The 21938-nt window shown below is 58.8% G+C and overlaps 1 protein-coding gene across 1 annotated transcript in view; it reads left to right on the top strand.

Annotated features, from left to right (window-relative positions):
- The window catches only part of SND1 (staphylococcal nuclease and tudor domain containing 1), a 227842-nt gene that overhangs the window by 118925 nt on the left and 86979 nt on the right, over nucleotides 1–21938 (top strand). The window lies entirely within an intron of this gene.

Genomic DNA, 21938 nt, shown 5'->3' on the forward strand with positions numbered 1-21938 from the left:
CCTGGTGCAGGCGGTCTCTCCTTTTGGGGGTTAATAGCCTACTGCTGCTTGTCGGCTGGTGGAGAGCTTCCTCGCCCCACGCTGCCTTCGGTTCTCGGTTCCCTCCCTCCTGGAGACGGTGCAGAGGACACAGCCGAAACCCCTGCGGCCGCAGGGTCTGGCCTGGCTGTTGGGACAACATCCCTAACCCCCTTTGGCATCTCTGGATGGGCCATTGGGTGCTAAGTGGGAAAGGGGGGGCTGCGGCGTGCATCTCCCTGCCCCCGGCAGGAGAAGAACGACCTGGAACGAGATACATCAGTGTCTTGCTCCTAGTTACTGCTCTTCCAATATATCGAACCCCCGGCTGCGCTGCAGCTTCCTGTTAATGCAGCCGCTCCTCCGTGCCGCTGCCTGCCTGGACATTGATGCATTGCAGGGCCTGGAGATGAGTGCCTGGCTGCGGGGGCAGGGAGGGCAGCTGGGTGTAGCGAGCTCGGCCTGGTCCTCTTGCACGTCTGTGCAGGGAGCCACCGGATCGGCTGGCGCCGGGCGCGGAGCTGGCCTGGAAAGTTGGTGACCGATGCAGATGAGAGGAAGGCGGAGGTGGAAATGGGGCCCTACAGAGATTGGGGGGCTTGCACTAGGCAGTGCCCGAAGCCCCTGGGCTGCCCGGCCTTGGGCAGCAGAGTGGCGATGTCTCCGAGCACCCAGGTGACGGCAGCAGGTGGATGCTGCTGTCCTGCTCCAGCCACGCTTATGGGGTGGGGCCTGGTCTTTGCTCTCCCCGCTCCCAGAGACCACCTGGGCCCCCTGCCCACATCTCCCTTCACCCCCATGTCATTGTCCCTGGCCCCAGTGTGGCGCTCCCCCCGAGGCGCTGGTGCTGCTGCTGCCCAGGCTGGGGATGGGGCTGGGCTGCACCAATGCTCCTGCTGGCACCAACCTCTGACTGCCTCGTGTGGGACCTGTGGGCTGCCATGGGGTCCCTGCCCTCCCTCCTCTATGCCGTGGCACGTTACCCATGCCCACCTCTGCCCACATTGCTTGCTCAAGGTCTGGCAGTAACATTGGCGTTGCAGGGAGGGGGTCTTCACAATGGGTTTGGGACCCGGGACTGTTGGGGTATTCCTGTCTGCGCAGGGCCATGGGAGAGTCCGGCTGGACGGGACCTTGCACGGTCGCATCGAGTCCAGGCCCCCCGCTCCAGGCAGTGTGGTCCCTGTCTAAACCAGCTCAGCCACGGGTCTGTTTAACGCGCTCTTGCCAGGGATGGAGACTCCGCCGCTTCTAGGTGCCAGCTCCAAATGCTCAGAGGTTCCCCTTTATCTCCAGCCTCAGTTTCCCCTGCCGTTGCTCTTTGTCCTGTCCTCTGCAGCCCCAGAGGAAAGCCCATCTCCAGCCTCTCTGTCATCTCCCTCCAAAGACTTGAAGTCTGTTATCAAATCCTTCCCCCCTCCCCCCCCAAGCTTCTCTTCTCCAGGCTCAGCCCCCCTAATTTTTCCAGCCTTCCCTCATCCGTCTGTCTCTCCCAGGCCCCTTTTCTTTGCAGTCGCTGTGCTGGGCTCTTTCCAACCTGCCCACCTCCATCTTGAAGTGCGGGGCCCAGAAGTGTACCCGCGATTTCAAGGGAGGCCTCCACAGTTCTGGAGAGATGGGAAGAGTCGCTGCCTGGATTTGCAAGCAACACTCATGTCACGCTAACTGCATCCTGGGTTATAAATATTTTGGGTTGGTTTTATTTTTTTTTGCAATGAGAGCACACTGCAGGCTCCTATTCAGTGCCATGTCTCCTGTAGCACCCAGGTCCTTCTCTGCAGCACTGCAGCCCAGCCAGTTGTTCCCTGGTCTGCATCTGTGTGTGCAAATACTGCCGTGTGCGTGTAGTGGGGCAGCTGCCGCAGGCATCCATCTCTTGGGGCAAGTTCCCGAGTCTCATGGGGCATCAGAGCCCCTCATGCAAAATGGAGGTGTTGGGGGGGGAGACACACACGTGACCTCCCTTCTGGCTCTTCTCTTATCTGCTCAGACTGTCCCCACCCCTACCGCAGCTTCAGGCCTCGCACGACACCCCCTCGGTCGGTCCCCGCTGGGGCTATCCAGGCCCCTCCCTTGTCCACGCGGGCTCTGAAATAGGCTTTCCCGAATCCCCCATGAGCTGAAGCCCTGGAGGAGCTTAAAGCATCGCCAGCAATGTGCGTGGGTGGCTGCGCTGCCCTGTTGGCTTCTGTTCTGCGGAGCGCTTGCAGCATCAGGGAGTGACCGGGGCCGCGGCCCTCCAGCCTTGCACCAAGCACCGGGTTTTGTGGAGCTCTGGCTCGCCCCAGAGCAGACCTCATTTACTTCTCTTGGCAGCCTTGATGGGGCTGTGGGTGCAGAAAGCTGCCCTGCACCCTCCTAGCACAGCTGGCCAGCTGTGCCCTCTGTCCGGCTAGCAGGGGAGCTGAGGTGGGGAACTACATGATACCCATATTAGCTATTCCTGGGGTATGAAAGGGGGCATCCACTGCCCTTCCCTGGCTGTACGGCGAACAGGGAGGGAGTTCCAGCTGGACGCTGGGCATGTCTAGTGGGGAGGCCTCTATATAGGGAAAATTGAGAGCATCTTCCTGTGATCCCTAGACAAGTGCCCCTTGCTTTCTGCACCGCTGCCTGGAGTGGTATCGGAGGGGCAGGGATAAAGGCCGGCCGGCGACGGGAGCCATCCGGCGCTTGAGACGCGGCTCTCTAAGTGATTCGCCCCCACCCTGGGATATAAATCAGCCCCCGCTGGCTCAGCCCCTGGCTCTGCTGCTGCGATACAATATGGATCTGTTCGGAGCGGGCTCCTGCAATGGAATAAATCTTCGGTGCGTGTCAGCCGTGCCGGGGGCCCTCTCCGCACGGGTCCTGCCTATCGATTTTAGCGCCGGGCTGGCACAGCCGCTCAGAAGCTCTTTTTTTTTCATTATGCCGGTAATTGAGTGGGTTCTAATGGGCGCTCCTGGCCCTTTCCTCTAATTAGCCCGTGGGGATTAATCACTCGGATGGGGGGAGAGAAGGCACGAGATAGCTCAGCGGCCAATGTCCCTTCTGCAAGGACGGCTGCCTGCATCGAGGGGCGTTCTGCAGCCGTGCGGAGCCCGGGGCTTGGCAGGGAGGGCCAAGCGGTTTAAACGGGCAGCGAGGAGCTGGGTGTGCTGACATGGGCAGGTGCCAGGGCATCAATTCACCATGTCTTGAAGTGGCACAGCGTCGTCTCTGCCAAGGGTGGCAATGTTCCCCTCATCCTCCCCACCAAGGCCTAGATGCCAGTGCTCTGCTGTTCGCCATCTAAGCACCTGAGCAGGGTTATGCCCAGGTGAGGATGGGCATCTGCCTTCGGTGCCCAGCGGAGCACGCGGCTGGGTGCGAGCGCAGCAGCATTGCACTGGGAGATGCCGTCCCGCGGACGTCTCCCCTGCTCTGTCTGGCTCCGTGAGAGGATTCGTGCTGGGCAGGCAGGAGAGCTGGAAGGGAGCTGGGTGCTCACTCAGTGCGTGGGGCACCCAGGGGCAGATCTAGGGGGTGCAGTCGTACCCCCATATTCCCCCTTTGATTTCAGCTGTACCCAAACTTTAAAGCCAACTGCTTTTGAGCGGCTGTGACACTTTTGTTCATGAGAAATGCACTTTGACTTTATACTTTGTTATAATCTGTCTGTTTCCTGCTAGGGTCTCTTTATTCCACAGGCATTAACGACCCTCTGTCCTTGGGTTTCCTTTTTTTTAATGACCTTGACAGTCCACTCTCTAACCATCCTTTCTTCTGCAATGTTGCTGTCTCCTCGGCGTCGGCGTCTTTCCTCTGGCATCAGATACCAGCTTCCAAATCTGTGAGCTGCTCTCTGATATTGTCATCGTGCGCAGAGTTCATCTGCCCCGTCTGGGCGTTTGTAACGATTGCAGCTTTCAATGAAGCGCTGCGCTGTTTGCAGACACCGCGGTCGCACCGGGGGCCGTCCGAGACGTTCATCTTGCAAAGTGTTGTTTTGAGGTGTTCCTGGTAAAGTCTCTCTTCTGTGTCTCAGCCCTGTGAGACAGTTTTCTTAGCTGTAGTTAAAACCTTAACTCAGGTGTGATCACGTGAACCCAGGTGTAGAAATGACTAACTGCAGGCGCTGTCAAGATGCTCAAGATTTTGTTTCAGAAACCTGAATAAGAGATGCCATGCATCCTGGGTGCATCGGTAGGAGCGGTGCCGGCAGATCGAGGGCAGTGATTCTTCCCCTCTATTCAGCACTGGGGAGGCCACATCTGGAGTCCTGTGTCCAGCTGTGGGCCCCACTACAGAAAGGATGTGTACACATTGGAGAGAGTCCAGTGGAGGGCAACGAAAATGGTTCGGGAGCTGGGGGACATAATTTGAGGAGAGGCTGAGGGACCTTGGCTGGTTTTGTTTGGAGAACAGAAGACTGAGGAGGATTGAATAGGAGCCTTCAGCTCCCTGCAGGGTGGCAGAGAGGATGGAGCTGGGCTCTAGTGGAAGGGCTGGACATTTTTAAATCTGCAGGTCCAGATGCCCTCCACCCAAGGGTGTTGAGGGAGCTGGCAGGGGTCATCGCGGAGCCTTTGGCCCGACTGTATGAGCATTTGTGGTCATCTGGCCAGGTGCCGGGGGATTGGAAACTGGCTAATGTGGTCCCTATTTTCAAAAAGGGGAGGAAGGAGGACCCAAGTAATTATAGGCCTGTAAGCCTCACCTTGGTGCTCGGGAAGCTCTTGGAGAGGATCATCCAGGAGCACATCTGTGGGGGCTGGCAGGGGAGATCATGCCCAGGGGCAACCAGCATGGGTTCACCAAAGGCAGGTCCTGCCAGACCAATGTCATTGCCTTTTATGACCAAGTAACTAAATCCTTGGATGATGGTGTCACTGTGGACGTAGTCTTTCTAGACTTTAAGAAGGCCTTTGACACTGTCTCTCACCCCATCCTCATCAATAAATTAAGTGACTGTGGCATTGGTGCCTGCACAGTTGGATGGGTAAAAAACTGGCTGATGGGGCGCACCCAGAGAGTAGTGGTGGACGGGCTGTACTCAGCCTGGCGAGATGTGAGCAGTGGGTCCCCCAGGGCTCGGTCCTCGGGCCCGCACTGTTTAACATCTTCATCAGTGACTTGGACGGGGGGGTGGAAAGCACGCTGTCCAAGTTTGCTGATGACACTAAGATGTGGGGCGAGGTGGACACACTTGAAGGGAGAGAGAGGCTGCAACTAGATTTAGACAGACTACAACAGTGGGCAGACAAGAATAGGATGGGGTTCAACGCAGACAAGTGCAGGGTGCTGCACCTTGGGAGAAGGAGCCCACAGCACACATACAGGCTGGGGAGCTCCCCTCTTGAAAGCACAGGGGCGGAAAGGGATCTCAGAGTCATTACTGACTCCAAGGTGAACATGAGCCGCCAATGCCAGACCGCAGCCAGCAAGGCCAGCCAGACCTTGTCATGCATCCAGAGGTGCATCTCAAGCCGGTCCAGAGAGGTGATCCTCCCCCTCTGTGCGACTGTGGTCAGGCCGCAGTTGGAGTACTGCGTCCAGTTCTGGGCGCCGCACTTCAGGAGGGATGTGGCCAGCCTGGAGAGGGTTCAGAGGAGGTCACCCGCTTGGTGAGAGGGCAGCAGGGCAGGCCCCATGAGGAGAGACTGAGGGACCTGAACCTGTTCAGCCTCTGCAAGAGGAGGCTGAGGGGGGACCTGGTGGCTGCCTACAAGCTCATCAGGGGGATCAACAGCAAATAGGCAGAGCCCTTTTCTCCCAGCACCACCTGGGGTGAAGAGGAACAATGGTCATAAGCTGATGGAGAATAGGTTTAGGTTGGAGATCAAGAGGCAATATTTTACAGTTCGGGTGGCCAAAATCTGGAACCAACTTCCCAGGAAGTGGTCCTTGCCCCTACCTTGGGCAAATTCAAGAGGAGGTTGGATGATCACCTGTCTGGTTGGATGATCACCTGTGAACCAGCATTCATTCCTGCCTGTGGCAGGGGGTCAGGATAGGTGATCTGTTCAGGTCCCTCCTGACCCTAGCTACTATGAGACTATGAAGACTGTTCTCAGTGAGGGCAGATGACAGAACAAGAGCAATGGGCTCAAGCTGCAGCAAGGGAAGTTGAGGTTGGATGTTAGAAAAAACTTTCTCATTAGGAGAGTAGTAAAACACTGGATCAGGTTCCCCGGAGAGGTGGTGGACTCTCCATCCTTGGAGGTGTTGAAGACCCGGGTAGACAAAGCCCTGGCTGGGATGATGCAGTTGGGGCTGGTGCTGCTTGGAGCAGGGGGTTGGACTAGATGTGACCTCCTGTGCTCCCTTCCAACCCTCGTTCTTGATGATTTCTATGCTTCTATGCCCATTTAACTCTAATGATTACAAGACTAACGAAGCAATCTCTTTTGACTATTGTGACCATTTTTTTTGCCTGGTTTCTTGTGTTTTTTAAACTTAAATCTATAATCTAGCTAATTTGTGCACGTTGCAATCAAGCTATATTTGTTTTTGCTTTGATTTCAAGCTGAAGAAGACAGCCCTAGGCCCCTAGTACATTAGTCAGGTTTCTAATTTTGCTTCAGCTGGAGAAAAATGTGTCATGTTCGTTGTGATGATGCACCGCACCAGGTTTTTTTGAAATCCCAGCTCTGCCTGTGGGGTGTACAGGCTCTGGTTTGGTCTGTGGGGGGGGCACACATGGTAGGCCCGGGCTGTGGTTGTTGCTCCACTCTTGCCAAAGTTTGGCTGGTGCTTTCTGGCCAGGAGCATATCAAGCTGCAGCAGAAGGAGATTGAGGGTTGAGTCTCCATCCCTGGAAGGTTTTGAGAGCAGGTCGCCCAGACCCTTGGCGGGGCTGGTTTAGCAGGGCCGCTGTATGGGTAAAAACAGCCGTGGCGTTTGAGGTGGGCGGGATTGCTGCAAGCCAGAGCCTGAGAGCAACTCAGCCCAGGACACACAGTAGCCTGTCCCTGCAAGGAAAACTAATTAATTTTAGTTAGCCTCCATTGTCCCATGGAAGTGTGCTTTCTTGGTACCTTGCAGGTATTTAAAGTGGGACCATAGTTTCATAGTTGGTCGGATTGGAAGGGACCTGAGCAGATCATCAAGTCCGACCCCCTGCCGTGGGCAGGAAAGGATGCTGGGGTCAAACGACCCTGGCTAGGTGATTGTCTAGCCTCCTTTTGAAGACCCCCAGGGCAGGAGCCAGCACCACTTTGCTTGGAAGTTGGTTCCAGCTCCTAGCCGCCCTGACCGTGCAGTAGCGCCTCCTGATGTCTATCCTGAATCTGCTCTCCGTCAACTTATAGCCGTTACTCCTTGTTACTCCCGGTGGTGCTTGGGGGAATAGGGACTTTCCCAATGCCTGATAGTCCCCCTGACTAGTTTGTTCGACAGCCACCAGATCCCCCTCAGCCTTCTCTTGTGGAGGCTGACCAGGTTCAGGTCCCGTCGCCTCTCCTCGTAGGGCCTGCCCTACTGCCCCCTGACCGTGCGAGTGGCCTCCTCTGGACCCTCTCCATGCTGTCCACATCCCTCCTGAAGTGCAGCGCCCAGAACTGGACAGTACTCCAACTGTGGCCTGACCATTGCCGCGTAGAGGGGGAGGATCACCTCCTTGGCCCTGCTCATGATGCATCTGTAGATGCACGACAAGGTGCGGTTGGCCTTCCTGACCGCGTCCCCACACTGTTGGCCCATGTTCATCTTGGCATCAATACTGACTCCAAGATACTTTTCTGCCTCTGCACTGGTGAGAAGGGAGTTCCCCAGCGTGTAGGTGTGCTGCTGGTCCTTCCTCCCCCGGTTCAGCACCTCGCACTTGTCTGTGTTGAAACCGGTCCTGTTCTCATCCGCCCACCCCTGTAACCTGTCCAGGTCTGATTGCAGCCTATTCCTCTCTTCTAGCGTGCCCACTTCCCCCCACATCTTAGTGTCATCCGCGAATTTGAACAGGGTGCTTTTCACCCCCATGTCCAAGTCACTGATGAAGATGTTGAACAGTGCGGGCCCAAGGACCGAGCCCTGGGGGACCCACTGCCCACATCCCTCCAGGTCAAAAATGACCCGTCCACCACCACGCTCTGGGTGCGGCCCTTCAGCCAATTTGCGACCAAGGGATCCTGCATCTGTAGGGTCCCAGGGAGAAACCTGGGGAAAACCCAGGTTTTGAGTGTTTTTGATCTCTAGCCAGGCCCAATCCTAAATGGCAGAATCGGGATACACGTCAGCATCACAGTACCGACACCTTGGAAGAAGCATTCACCTCATCCTCCCGGGCAGCTGTGATGCCAGCTTGGAGGGCTGGTACCCGGGTACTGTGGGCACCCAGCGAGCAGAGCAGCCTGTGCCCTTGGCCGCGGTCGGGAGCAGGTGTGCTCTTCCAGGGGCCTGAGGAAGGTGGTGGTTAGGCTCCTGGCATCTCCCTGGGAGTTATGATGGACGATGAGCTGAATTAGGAGCCAGCTCTTGTTGCAAAAAAAAAAAATAAAAATGCCAGGGTTGTGTTAACACGAGTGTGCAAATCCACGTGGTTGATTCTCCCCCTCCATTCAACCCTGGTGTCCTGTGCCCGGTTCAAAAAGGATGTGCAGGTTGGAAAGAGCCCAGCACAGGGCAGCAGCAATAATTAGGGGCCTGGGAGACGAGACTGATGGGGAAAGGTTGGAAGAGCTCGGGGTGCTTTGTCTGGAGAAGAAAAGACTGGGAGGAGGATTTAATAAGTCTTCAAATCCCAGAAGGACGATGACAGAGAGGATGGAGACCGGCTTTTTTCTGTGGTCGCAGGGGACAGGACTAGGAGCAACGGCCTCCGGCTGCAGCTGGGGAAACTGAGGCTGGAGGTGAGGAGGAGCTTCCTGACTGTGAGGCAGGTCAAGCATCAGGACGGGTGCCTAGATAAGTTCTCCATCCTTGGAAGTTTTCCAGCACGGGTTTGACAGACCTGGGGCTGGGCTGGTTTAGTCGGGGCTGATCCTGCCCAGAGCAGGGTCTGAGGTAGGTGTGAGGTCCCTTCCAGCCCGAATTTCCTACGATCGCTCCGATGACTAGGGAGGGGGGAAGCTGAAGGCACAGGCATCTCCGTGGAGCTCTTGAAAGTGGCTGCCATTAGTCTCCTGCTGCTCGTAAGAGACACCAATTGCCTCTCTCTCCCGGGAAGGCAGAGGCTGGCTCCTCTCTGCCTTGCTGCTGGCCCAGCCTTCAGAGACCAGCTTTGCTGCAGAGCGCACGTCACGGCAGCGCTGACTGCAGTGTTAGGAGGGCCGCGGAGAGGGGTCTTTGGGGGCCAGAATACGTGGTTGCGGAGGCAGACCCGCAGCGTGCATGCGAGGTGTCCCTTTGCTCCGTCGTAGGCTGTGCTAGAAGCGGGGGAAGCTCTGGGGTGGTCTGCTCCGGAGACGAAAGTGCCCGGCAGCCTCTCTCTAAGAGACGGCAGCCTGCGATGACACTATCAGTCTCGGCAAGCAGCAAGCGGCTCGTTCCACGGCGCGGTGCGTGCAAAGGCCTGCTCCAGGCACCTGGCAGAGCTGCTGACCTGTGTCACACCTATGCCTTCTTGCACACGGGTGGCTGATGCTGTTGATGGGCCAGGAGGACTTGTGAGCATGGGGGCTAGGCTCAGTGCATCACCTCGATCCCACTGTCCCTGATGCCAGGGCTCCCTGATAGTGGCTTGATTTATACCGAGCTGGAGTACAGTGGGGCCGTGGAGGCAGCTCCTGCCTGGCTGGCCCGGCTGCAACCTGGCATCCCACTGTGGGCGCAGAAATTTCAGGGGGGCACCTGCCCTTGCACCCCCCTGTTGCATCACCTGTGCCCCCTCCTGCGCCGCCTGTGTCCACACACCCACCCCATTCCCCACGTACTGGGGGCAGGGGGCACACGTCCATCATCTTAGCTTCCCCCTCCCAGCAGAGATAAAAGCACCTGTGGGTGTCACACAACATTAGCACTGAGAGATGCACGCGCCTGGTTCATGAGATAAAACCAGAGACTTCAAGTAGGATCCAGAGGCTTCAAAGCCTTCTACCCTGCTGTGGTCTGTCTAAGGAAGAATCGCTCTATTGTTTTCATGCAGTCAAAAAACCAAGTGAAAACCAAGAACTGTGAACTATCAAGGGGGTCTCGAGTCTTTTGAAGGCTACCTTGAGTCTGAAAAAGGTTGAGAGCCTCTGCCTTAGAAGAAGACCATCCAGCCCGGCGGAAAGGCTTATGCACAAAGCTTCATCCCATGGTCAGAGCAGGACGGTCTCCTTGTTTTTTAGGGACGGATGGAAGGTTTCCAGAAGCAGAGATGAAGAAGCTTTTGTATTTGGAAGGAAGTTTCCTTGGGGTAGTCACCTGGACGGGCACTCGCCCCTTGCAGACAGGGTGTGCTGTGACTCTGGGAGGCTGAGTCTTGATGATGTAGGATCCATGATATCTGTATAAAAGGAGTTGGACACGTGCTCGGAGGAAAGGGGCATTGGGAGCCCTGGAGCATGGCGGGCACGGCCGCTGCATCGGACCTCCCTGGACCCTCAGTGCGGGAGAGAGGAGTGGGGAAAAACCCTGCTCAAACCCAGTTGCTCTCCCGTCCAGCTCCGCTCTCTGCCTGTGCGACACCGAGACTGGGCCCGATGGACTTGGGTCCGACCCAGTCCAGGGCAGTTCTTACGTGATGACTCTGGCCAGCGTTGTCCAAAGTGATGAATGACGTTTAACAGAAATCATAGAGTCAGTCCTAGAGCCGATGGGTTAGCCCATCTAGTCCACGGCAGCCAACGTCTTGCTTCTGTGACATGTCAGTATATGCTCAAGAGATCCCAGGCTGAGGCCGTGCAGAGGAAGGGGAACCCCCCCCAGTCCACACCAGTCTGAGCAGGGGGAAATCCCTTCTTGCCCCAGTGCAGTCTGAGCGCGGGGGCAAGACCCTCCAGCCAGGACCCTGCGGGGTGGGTGCAGCAGGAGCATTGTCAGCCCGTCCCCAGCCTGGGCTGCAGCAGCACCAGCGCCTCGGGGGGAGGCTTAAATCCCCCGACATACGGAGCAGAAAGGAGGCAGGTGGGTCAACCAGTAAAGTCAGAGCCCTGGGAGATGCCCGTAGCAGAGCATGGGCATCGCTGCACCTAGGTCCTCCCTGCCCAGTGCCCGTCCACCCTCTCCTCGACGCCTCCAGTGATGCAGAGCCCACAACTTCCCTGGCGTCTCTACCATAAGCTCTGACAGTGAAGAAGTTTTTTCCAGATACCCAGGGCACAGATGTAGTTTCCTAGACTCTATAATATACTACATAGCAATAGCAATTGCATAGTGTAGACTATTAATCTAGACTATATAACAATAGCATAACACAGCTTTCCATAAAATGACTTGGGGTCATGGTAGAGAAAAGTCGATACTAGAAAAGGAAAAGAAAAGAAAAAGCCTCTCTCAAATCACTTTTATTTGCAGGTATCTAGGTTGTAGCTGTATTGGTCAAGAGGAAAAGGCAATCAGGGCTCCTAGTAGAGATGATATCTTTTATTAAACCAACAAGATTTTTGCAAAAAGCATCCTTTAATTAAAGAATGTTTTTTGCAAAAATCTTGTTGGTCTGATTGCCTCAAGGGGCAGAGCTGTCCAAATCTTGTTGGACCGACGAGTCCTGATTGCCTTTTATTTGCATGCTTTTTTGCTTTAGTAGAGAGAAGGTTTAAAGCTAAGTTTGGCAATGGCGGCGCGTGCAGCGGCCCACATGTCCGATCCGTTCTGTGAAACCGTTCAGTCGGTATCCGGCAGCGCGGGCCGGCTGCTGAAAGTTGTAAGGAAAGCCGAGGCGCCGAGCTGAGGAAGTGGCTGGCTACGCTCCTGGAGCCGGAGTGCAAACGCAGACAGAGCGTTTCTTTCCATCTCCTTCCACTAGCGTTGAGGGAGCTGCCTGGGTGGTGAAGAGGAAAATGAGCTTTCCTGCTTTTCTACTCTGAATAAAACCAGGGTGGAGGAGGATGAGGTCTACTCGCTCTAAACCCTCGGGGGCGCGGCGGCCACAGCCCACTTGGCTCGCAGACAGCAGCCGTTCCCTCGGTTTAACACGTCGACGTCTAAGTGCAAAACCGCATTTTGCCAGACTTTCTTTCATGCCTTCCATTGCATTTCAAGAAGTTTTTCTTTAACCAATAACCAATTGAATATAGACTCAGAAAATTCAGGTTGAAAGGGAGCTCAGGAGGTCACATCTAGTCCAACCCCCTGCTCCAAGCAGGACCAGCCCCAACTCCATCATCCCAGCCAAGGCTTCGTCGAGCCGGGTCTTCAAAACCTCCAAGGATGGAGATGCCTCCACCTCTCTAGGTAACCCGTTCCAGTGCTTCATCACTCTCCTAGTAAGAAAGTGTTCCCTAATATCCAACCTCACCTTCCCTTGCAGCAGCTGGAGCCCACTGCTCCTTGTTCTGTCGTCTGCCGCCACCCCCCCCCCCCCCGAGAGCAGTATGCTATTTGGGGGTTTACTTTCAATTCAGCTTCAATTTCCATCCAAGCGCAGCTTGACGGATCATGAGCAAAGCAGCCAAAAGAAGAAGAGTTTAGCAAACGTATGTTCGGCCTGTTCTAGCGCATAAGGGAAGCTGAAAAATCAGAATGTGAATAAGGGTCTGTGAAGCTTATATCATTGCTTAAAGAAATATGTATGGCTGCAGTGCATCTTAATCAGTAAATGGGATGCAATTTAGTGGAAAGGTTGTATGTGTGCGCTAATGGTTACATCAGCCTGAGACAATGGAAGGAAAAATGGGGAGGGTGAGCAGCAATGAAGGCTTCCTGCTTACAGCGCTTAGAAGTGCATTTGAAATCCCTTGGGTTTTTGGGGGTGGGTGGGCACGCAGCGCTTTCTAACGAGGTATTGGGCTGCACTTCCAAAATAGCCAGTCGCTCCTGATACAAATTGTCCTGCCAGCCCTTGAGACGGGGCTAATCCTATTTCCTTTGCTCTTGTCCATCACCCCGGCACTTCTCAAGGGGCAGAGCTGTCTCTCGGTGGGCTCCCGCAGCATCTGCTCGCTGGGTCCCGTTTTCGGGTGGGTGCCTCTGGGCACCACAGACTCAAGCTGTCGTGTTTGGTTTTCCTGCTGCCTGCGACCGCCCGAGGTTCGAGCGCGGTGCGGAGGTCTGGGCAGGCGTCTCATTGCAGGCAGGGGCCGAGGTCTGCAGCCCTTTGCCATAGACCGAGGATGCAGAGAGCAGCTGCAGAAACGGGCACGATTCGGCCCTGTCTGCTCTCGTGCATCTCGATGCCAGCTGCGAGCGCCGGGTGGCTGGGGAGGGAGGCCGGGCCTGGCATTGCGTTGAACTGATAAACCCTTGCGCCATCTCCCCGAAGCCGGCGCCCGCGGATTGAGATAGCGCAGTACCTGGAAAGCGGCAGCTGTTTGCATTTCGAAGCAAGACGACTGCGCTTCAGAGATAGCGGCGCCGTGCTCTTTGGGACGACGTGCGCCAGCGTGAGGGCCGACAGGGCATCAGAGCGCCGGCTTTGTATTAAGCTCACAGCTGGAAAGCAGGCAGGCCTTTCCCGCCCGGCCTTCTCCACTGACACACTTCCCCGGCTGATTTTCTGTTTTTTTTGTTACTGACAGGCCGTTCGCGCTGCGTTGCTGACAGTCTGCAAACTCCCTGACAGCTGGCAGCAGGGCTGCCGTCGGCTCTCGTAACGCAGTAATGATAAGGGTGTGTTCTCCGGGGTCCCTCCTGTATCTCGGGCGGCGCGGCGCCAGCTCCGACGCGTCTGTCCCGGGAAAGCCTGAGTTTTGCATGGTTTGGAAACCGGAGTCCGGTGCAATAGGGTCTGCTCGTGCCCTTAGGGGAGACCCTTTCAGCCTTGGAAAGCCTCCAAGGGAAGGAGATGCAATGGGCCAAAGCATCAAGCTAGGGGGGAGCCATGGGGCCAACTAGGTAGAGCCTGGGGTGGAATCGGTGTCCCTTGTCCCAGTAGCCGGAGCAGGGGGTTCCCTCCTAGCTGAGCAGCGTGATGAAGGGACCCCTCCTTCTCCGCTGAATGGAGAGCCAGGCTTCCACGGGGCTTGGGATGGGAAGCTTTTGCCCCATTGCAGCGATATGCCGACCCTCTCCCGTGTCCTGCAAGCAGTGCCAGGGTGCACGGGGGTGCAGCTGACCTCAGGTGACGCCTCGGGCCCCTAGGCAAGCTGCTTTGCAGCGGGGCAGTGCTTCCAGTGGTGTGTCGCCGCGTCAAGGGCACTGCCAGCTCGGTTGGTGCGTGGGGGAGAGTGCTTGGTGCAACCAGGGGGCTGCATAGTTTATGCAAGCATTTAAATGGGGATCAAACCCTGCAGAGAGCCATGCCTTTTCCCTGGTGTTGGATCTCCAGCAGCCCTGAGACGGGATCTCTGAGTGACGTGGGGAGCAAACCACACACAGGGCAGATTTACCCCCAGGTCCATGTTGGGGAACACAGGGCCGTGCCCTGTGTGCAGATGGCACTGCCAGGCTGGAGGCTTCTTGCCCGGATCCCGACTTCGCGAGGTCGCCCGCGTCCTGGGGCCGCGCCAGGGCTTTGCTCACGTACCGCTCCTTGGATCCACACGATGCTCTTGCAGCCCTGGAGAGCCCCCGCGGATGGAAGCAGAGCTGGCACGGAGCTCCTGCACGTCCCAGCCCCCGGCTTGGCAGAGGCTCGGGACGTCCCTCGAGATCGTCCCCGAGCCGAGCGGGGGGCGTTCCTAGCTCCGCGTGCCATCGGCTGCTAGCGCATCTCCAGAGAGGCATCGACAGGGGCCGGGGAGGCTCCAGCGCGGGATGTATCTGGCTCAGATCTGCCATTTCCAGCGGCTTATCGCTCGTGCCACACGCACGGGCTCCGCCGCCTGCCTTTGGTGGGGGCTAAACACCTGTCACTCTGTCTATAGGTCACCCGGTTTGGAGGTGAAGGAGGTTAATGGAGAGCTCAGAGGAGCTGAAAGCAACCAGAGCCGGATCCCGGCTGCTATCTCCAGCCCTGCGTGCAATTGCAGTGGCGAAAGGGCAGGGGCTGCCTTTGAAAGCAGGTTGCGGCGGGGGCGAGATGTGAAGGCAGGGGTGGCGCCGGCGGTAATGGGGCCACGGGGGGCTGGGATGGTTTTGGGACAGCGACAAGTGTCCCAACGCCCCCTCGTAGCTGGCACGCATCAGACGGGTTGTGGCCACGTGCTCGGGTGCAGGATGTCATGGGAGTGCAAAGGAGGGGTCTGATTAGGTCACGAGGCCGCGTCTGTGCTCCTGTGTCAGCGAGGGGTGGATCAGTCTCCAGGGTCGACGGGGGGCATCGCCTGAGGCCCCTGCGCTGGAGACCGGCAGGCAGAGGCTGGGAACCCAGACTCCCTCCTTAGCTGCCCCGTGCTGGGGCGTGCCTGCGATCGGCTCGGACGTCGGCAGCGCTTACCTATGGCAGGACGGGGAAAAGGCCCTGAGAGCAGAGCTGGCAGAGGGACGAATGTCCCGCCGGTTGGATCGGGACCCGCGTGAGATGCAGCTCCCACTCGGGAGCTGCCTGCCTGCAATCTGCATCCCCATGCATGCGGCGCACGGCAGCGCTGCGTGTGGGTGGCCGCGGCGCGGCTCAGCGGGCTCGGGGAGCCGGCCTCCTGCGGCCGGCCATCAGGAGCCGCCGTCTCAGCTGCTCCGGGGGTGGGACGGCTTCTGGGATTAGTCAGCCTTCTGGAAAAACCCGGGGCCGGGAGGCTTCCTCTCCTTTCCCCATGGCTCCGATGCCTGGCACCGACGCTGCGGGGGAGCGAGCCGGCTCCGAGCTCTCCCTTCCTCTTAGCTGTGCCAGGTGCACTGAGCGGTGCCCTGGCTGCTCTCTGACGTGCCTCCGAGTGCCCCGAGCCCGGGGGTGCCGTGGGCTGTGCCTACGGGGCAGGGGCAGCACCGATGCTACAGGGAGATTGCAGCCCAGCTGGTGGGGATCCCACCTCGGGGGTGATTTGCCGGATGAGCTCCAGCTCTGCCGGGGGGGTTGTGTGAAGGGAGGAGCAGAAGGGGTTTGCGCAGGTGCCGGGGAGTTGGAGGCACAGGCAGCGTCTGCCCAAGGGTTTCAGGCCTTGATGGGTTTGGGGTGGGCTGCCCCGTGTCCAGACCCGGCTGGACACACAAGGGTTTGTGTCCCCGGGGCGGGTGCCTTCCCCCTCGCTGCCTGTTTCTCCACGTCCCTGGGGGGCCAGCGGCTCTCGGGCTGGACGCGGGTGGGCGCTTGCCCAGAGCTGTCCTCCCAGCTTGCTGTATGCTGCCCTTCGCTGTGGGAAGAGCAGGGCTTGCTGCCTCCTCCACGGCCTCGTCGTCCAGCCTGACGCCGGGCAGACGGAGAGAGAGACGGGCAGCGAGGATGAGGAGCAGTATGGAGGGGCTTCCCTAGGAGGAGACTCGTGAGACCAGGCCTGGGAAGGCAGGAGAAGGGATCACAGCACACGAAATGACTAAGAGAGAGTCCCTGGGGATGGATCATTGCCCGTCTCCCCAGACAAGGACGAGGGGTCACAGCATGGACCGAGCAGGCGTCAGTTGACCACGAACACCAGGCTGCTCTTTTCCCCCCACGTGGCATTAAAGTGGGGGCTCGTGGCCACCAGCTGCGGTGGGAGCTGAGAGCTCGGCCAGATCCTCCCGGGACTGGACACGGGCTTGGAGGAAAGGGGCACGGGGCGCTCTGGAGCCAGGGGCAAGTGGCACGGCCTCTGCATCAGACCGGCCCGGACCTTAAAGGCTGCAAGGGAGAGAGGAGCAGGGAAGACCCTGCTTGGACCCCGTCATCTCCCATCTGGGGCAGGGCCAGAGGCTGGTGTCCGGGATTGCTCGGGGACAGGGACAACGTAGCATCAGGGCTTTGGCTGGCAGCCCTGGCCCCATCTCCGAGGCCTTACGGCTAAGCTGCCATCGCTTCCCTGAGCCATGGGCAGCTGTCTGCACCTGGGCTTTGAGCTTGGGCCTTTACGTGGGGTGAGAGGGGCCGGCGTTCGCCGTGGCTGTGTGAGACATGCACGCCAGGCCTGTGCGGGAGCTCCCGGCCCAGGAACGCGCAGGGTGGGCGGGAGAGGTGCAGATGGCAGGGGTGGGTGGCACACCAGACCGGCTCTTCTATAATTACTGCCGGCAGCGCCTGGAGACATTTCATCCTCCTGTTGCTGCTGTCAACTTCCGGAGGCGCTGGAGACCTTCTCTTCCATGTCACGTGTGCGTGTGTGGGGGGCAGAGAGAGCGGGGTGCTCTCCCTGTGGCGCTGGGGCCAAGCCAACCCTTGCACATCCAGCTGCCAGCGTCCCGGGCTGGCACCGTGGGGGCCCCTGGGCTGCCCAGCTGGGGGTGTCTGGCTTTGGGGGGTGAAATGGGGATTGCACCCGGTGGGGAAGGGGCTGTCGCCACGTTCGTGCCGGCTGCTCAGGGCTCAGCCTCTCCCACGACCCTTGCAGCCATCGGCCCGTGAGCTCGGCTTTCCGTATACACGCAATGCAATGCAAGCACGTGCATGTTCCCCGTCTACGCACCACGGGGACCCTTGAATTCAGTGCGTCGGCTCGGTGGGCCCTGCCATCGTGGATTGGGAACTTGGTTGGCTTTTATGCCTCTCTTTCCCCACCCCTCCAGCTCCTTGCTGGTTGCACGAGCTTCCTACAAAGAGCTGAGAGAGGACGCAGCTCCTGTTCCCACATCCCGGCAGGCCCCTGCGGAGCATGTCATGCAGCAGCGAGCGCCTGGCCCCTCGCGGCATGGGCGCTTCTAGGCGTTTTTGTGCCCCGTGGGTTTCGCAGGAGCCGGGGCGGGAGGGTGACATTGATGGCGCCGGCTGCACAAAGGCAGGCGACTCTCGCGCTCTCTCCGTTGTGCCGTTCTTCTCGGGGCTGGATCCCCTCCAGGGAGGGGAGCTGCCGGCCTGATGTAATTCGCGCTGACTGCCGCTGACCTTGGAAACTCGCCGCTCAACGCCCGCTATCGACACTGGCTGGCAGCGGGGAGGGGAGGAGGGCGGCAGGCAAAGGGACAGCTCAGCCCTGGATCGCCGGCTGGGGTTGGTGCTGGGCCTGGGGCTGCGTCCTCCCCGCGCAGGGCCCGGCAGCTCGGCCAGCTCAGCCCAGGCTACGGAGATCCCAGGCAGGCTCCGTGCTGGAGCAGCAGGGCTTTGGCCTGGCAGGGAGCTGCCAGAGGCCGGGCACACGTCGGTGCTGGAGCCAGGAGCTCAGCACCAGCTTTTCTCGGTGCCCGAGCCCCCTCCCAGCTTGCATGCATGTTTTCTTGTCCAGCTGTGGTCACATTCCTTCCTCTCATCTTCATCGCTGCAGCCGCTGCCTGCATTGAGCCCAGTCCCTTTGCAACTGGGGGCTGTTCCTGAGTGGGCCTCCAGGCCCGGTGGAGATTTCGCCAGGGGAATGGGAAGGAGTTTGCCGTATGATCGGGGGCACGTTGGCCTGGCTGGTGCAGCCTGGTCCTGGGTAGCTGCCCCACTTCAACACGAGCTGGTCCTGTGTCCACCAGCCTCCTCTCTCCTGCTCCCCCAGTCGGGTTGGGTCCCCCAGTCGGGTTGGGCCTGGCTGCCGGCACTGGGGACAGGTGGGCACCTTCCTGGAGGGATCAGCCATTCATGCCCTCTCGCCAGCCAGCAGCTTCCACCTAAATGCGCTCCCTAAATCCGGCCACCTGACCATAGGTGGCCCTAAGTTTCCAGAGCGTTGTTACGCCGCGACGAGGACATCAAATAGTCCCTAAATCCCAGTCGAGCAGGATTGATATGGGGGGCAGTAGGGAGTAGGCCCCATGATAGCCCCGGGTCTCTTCCCCAGCTCGTGCTGTCTTTTCCCATGCAGTTGTTATGACAGTCGTTTCACCTCTCTTCTTAATTGCCTCTTTCCCAAGAAGCTCCTTCTCCATCTCCCTCTCTGTCTCTCTGCGGCATGGGAGCTGCAACGAGCCCCTCTTAGAAAGTGCTGACAGCTCGGAAAGGTTGAAGAGATTCTCCCTTGTAACGAGGATGGACCTGATCCGTGCCCGTCTCGCTCAGGCCTGCCGTGCACGGGCAGTCAGGACAGCAGGGCGATGCTCCACCTGCCAAGGACCCCTGAAAGAGCTCTGCACCCGGGCACGGGGGAGCTTGCAAGCGCAGCTCTCCACGGTCTCGCTATCCATTGATGGATGCTACATGGAGGCGTCTTTCCCATGGCCCCATAGGCCAGATGAGTGGTGCCAGGATCGGGACCTATGCTGCCCAGGCTGCTCTGGAAATGAGGCAGTGGGAGGACGGCGTCACTGCTGCCCCACTGCGAAGTGCCTGGACCCATGGGCCGAGCTGGGAGCTGGGACGAGCCCTGCTGGGCTTTGACTCATGGGCATAGGGAGAGGCATCCCTTCCATCGCAGTTGTCCCACATCTGCAGTGAGTGGCCTGTCCTGGGACGGGGAATCTTTCCTGCTCCCCCCAGCCCTTTGGTCCAGAAGCCCCATTGCTGCCCACCCGGCGCAGGTTTTGGTGTCGACACTCAAACTCCTGCAGGTTTTGGTGTCGACACCGAGAAATTGCCGCTGGCTGCAGCTGTGGGTGCCAGACATGTCGCACGCTGCTGAGTGGCGTCCGGCGGCATGCTCCTCTGGAGGCTGCAGACTGCTGTGTGACCCCCTTCCCCACCTCTTCCGTCCCCCCAAAAGGTGCTTCAGGGGGTGTGAGCTGCATGCATGGGTCAGGCCAGTTCCACAGCTCACATAGGACCTAGAGTCTCCGCCTGCCGATCTGCTAGACCTAGGGAAGGGGAGATGGGGGTGTTGGCATTGGCTATGTGTGACCCCATCTGCAGCGACGGGGGCTTCTCTCGGGCTTGGGGTGCCCGCTTGCTCGCTGGAGCGCAGCGCTGTGGCTGTGCCATCTGCTTCGGGCAGGTGCAGCTGGCCAGGGTAGGACCCCCAGGCCGTTCCCATGCTGCAGAGGTGGCTGGGGGCGGCCTTTTCCCCCCACTGCTGCAACAACTGGGCATCAGAGCCCCTCCTGCCAGACTCTCTTGGTGCCCTCCTCCCCGTTCCCAGAATAATCTCCGCACGTGTAGCATCAGTGTCAGTGAAAACGTGGGGAAATCGTGTCTTTTCGGAGTAAGCAAAGCGGCCGGATTAAGCTGGATTTGCATAGCAATGTGCTGGCAGCTTTAGCCCTTCCTTGAAATTCAAATTCCTTCCCCCTTTCTTCTCGCCAGGTCTCGCTTTCTGCTGTGCTCCGTAATTGCTCTGCCCTCGCCGATCCACCCTGCCCGGGCACCCGGGACCTTGGACTTTGCAATGCAGAGCAGCCAGGCAGAGTGCCCTCGAACAGATCCAGGGCCAGGGCTTTCAAGAGGGGCAAGGCAGGGGTGCAGAGACAGCGGGAGCCGGCGCCTGAGGGGGCACGTGGTGAAATGCAAGCTTCTCAGCCCGGCATTGGACGAGAAACGTCTGCAATGAGAGTGGGGCTGGCAGCCAGGGGAGGTTGCATTCTGGCCCGAAAGAGGCCGGCGGGGTGCTGTAGCTCGCCGTGTTCAACAGCCAGGGAGGCTGGCAGGAGCCACGGCTTGCAGACTCCAGCCACGGTCCCAGACTGAGCTGGATTACATGCTCAGTGCCGGGACAGGAGAAGCAGCTGTGGGCAAAGCAAACCCCCTAGAGCAGATGCTGTAGAGAGCTTGGAGGAGGATAGCACAGGGGCCTGGTCTTGGGCACCAGCCGGTCCGTCCCAGGCAGGGGCCTGGTGCACTGAGCTCGGGGCTGTACGTGTTTGCAGCAGGGTACAGTCTAAAGAGAGGGCGAGGTGGAGCAGGGGAGTGTTTAGCTCGTGGAGGAGACCAGCATCTGGACGTCAGACCCTATGTGTCTGCCCTGCAAGTCAGGGATGGGGTCGAGCTCTGAGTGCCAGCAGCGTCTTGCCCATCCCCTTGTTCCCGCTGCCAGCTGCGCTGAGCAGGTCCTGCCAAACACAACTTTGGGGTGATTAGGAAGGGAATTGTGAATAAGACAAAGTATCACAATGCCCCTTTATGAATCCAAGTTGTGGCCACACCTTCAATGGGATGCCCGGGTCTGGTCCCTGCACCCCCAGGAGGAGAGAAGAGCTGGAGCAGGCGCAGAGATGGGCGGCGAGGATGAGGAGCGCTGCGGAGGGGCTTCCCTCGGAGAGGCTCACGAGGCCAGGCCGGGGCAGGGCAGAGATGCTGGAGGGGGTAGGAGAAGGGGTTACAGCACACTAAACGGCCAAGAGAAAGTCACTAGGGATCGATCGTTGCCCGTCTCTCCCCAGACAAGGACGAGGGGTCACAGCATGGACCGAGCAGGTGTCGATTGACCACGAACACCAGGCTGCTCTTTTCCCCCACGTGGCATTAAAGTGGGGGCTCGTGGCCACCAGCTGCAGTGGGAGTGGAGAGCTGAGCCAGATCCACGCAGGGCCTGGACACGGGCTTGGAGGAAAGGGGCACAAGGAGCTCTGCAGCAGGTAGCGAGGGGCACGGCCTCTGCATCAGACCAGCCTGGACTTTAAAGGCTGCAAGGGAGAGAGGAGCAGGGAAAACCCTGCTCGGACCCCATCATCTCCCGTCCAGCTCCACTCTCTGCTCCCATGTGACTGGGCACGACAGACCTGGGTCTGACCCGTCCATGGCAGCTCTCGTATACCGTGGTCCTTTGGTTAGGTTGCTCCACCCGTGCCTTTCCTGTGCCTAAATTGTGTCGGGTGTGGGTGATGGGAGCTGCCGCTGCTCCCCTGATTGCCAGCCAAGGGCCTAGCTGTGATGCCAGAGGTTGCTAGAAGATGGGGGCAGCTCCCTGATGCTGGACATGAAGGGCTGCTGGTGGGCGAAGTTCCCCCAGGACTTGCAGAGCTGGCTTGGGATGAAGTTGAGATCACGCGGTTCGTGGGCTGTGTTGCCCACCGAGGCAGGCATGCCGGCGGGATATAAGCAAACTTGTGTCCTGCGGGCCTGAAGCAGGGGATGCCTCTCATTCCCA

Source organism: Alligator mississippiensis, chromosome 4 (genome assembly GCF_030867095.1).
Source record: "Alligator mississippiensis isolate rAllMis1 chromosome 4, rAllMis1, whole genome shotgun sequence".
NCBI classification, from domain to species: domain Eukaryota; kingdom Metazoa; phylum Chordata; order Crocodylia; family Alligatoridae; genus Alligator; species Alligator mississippiensis.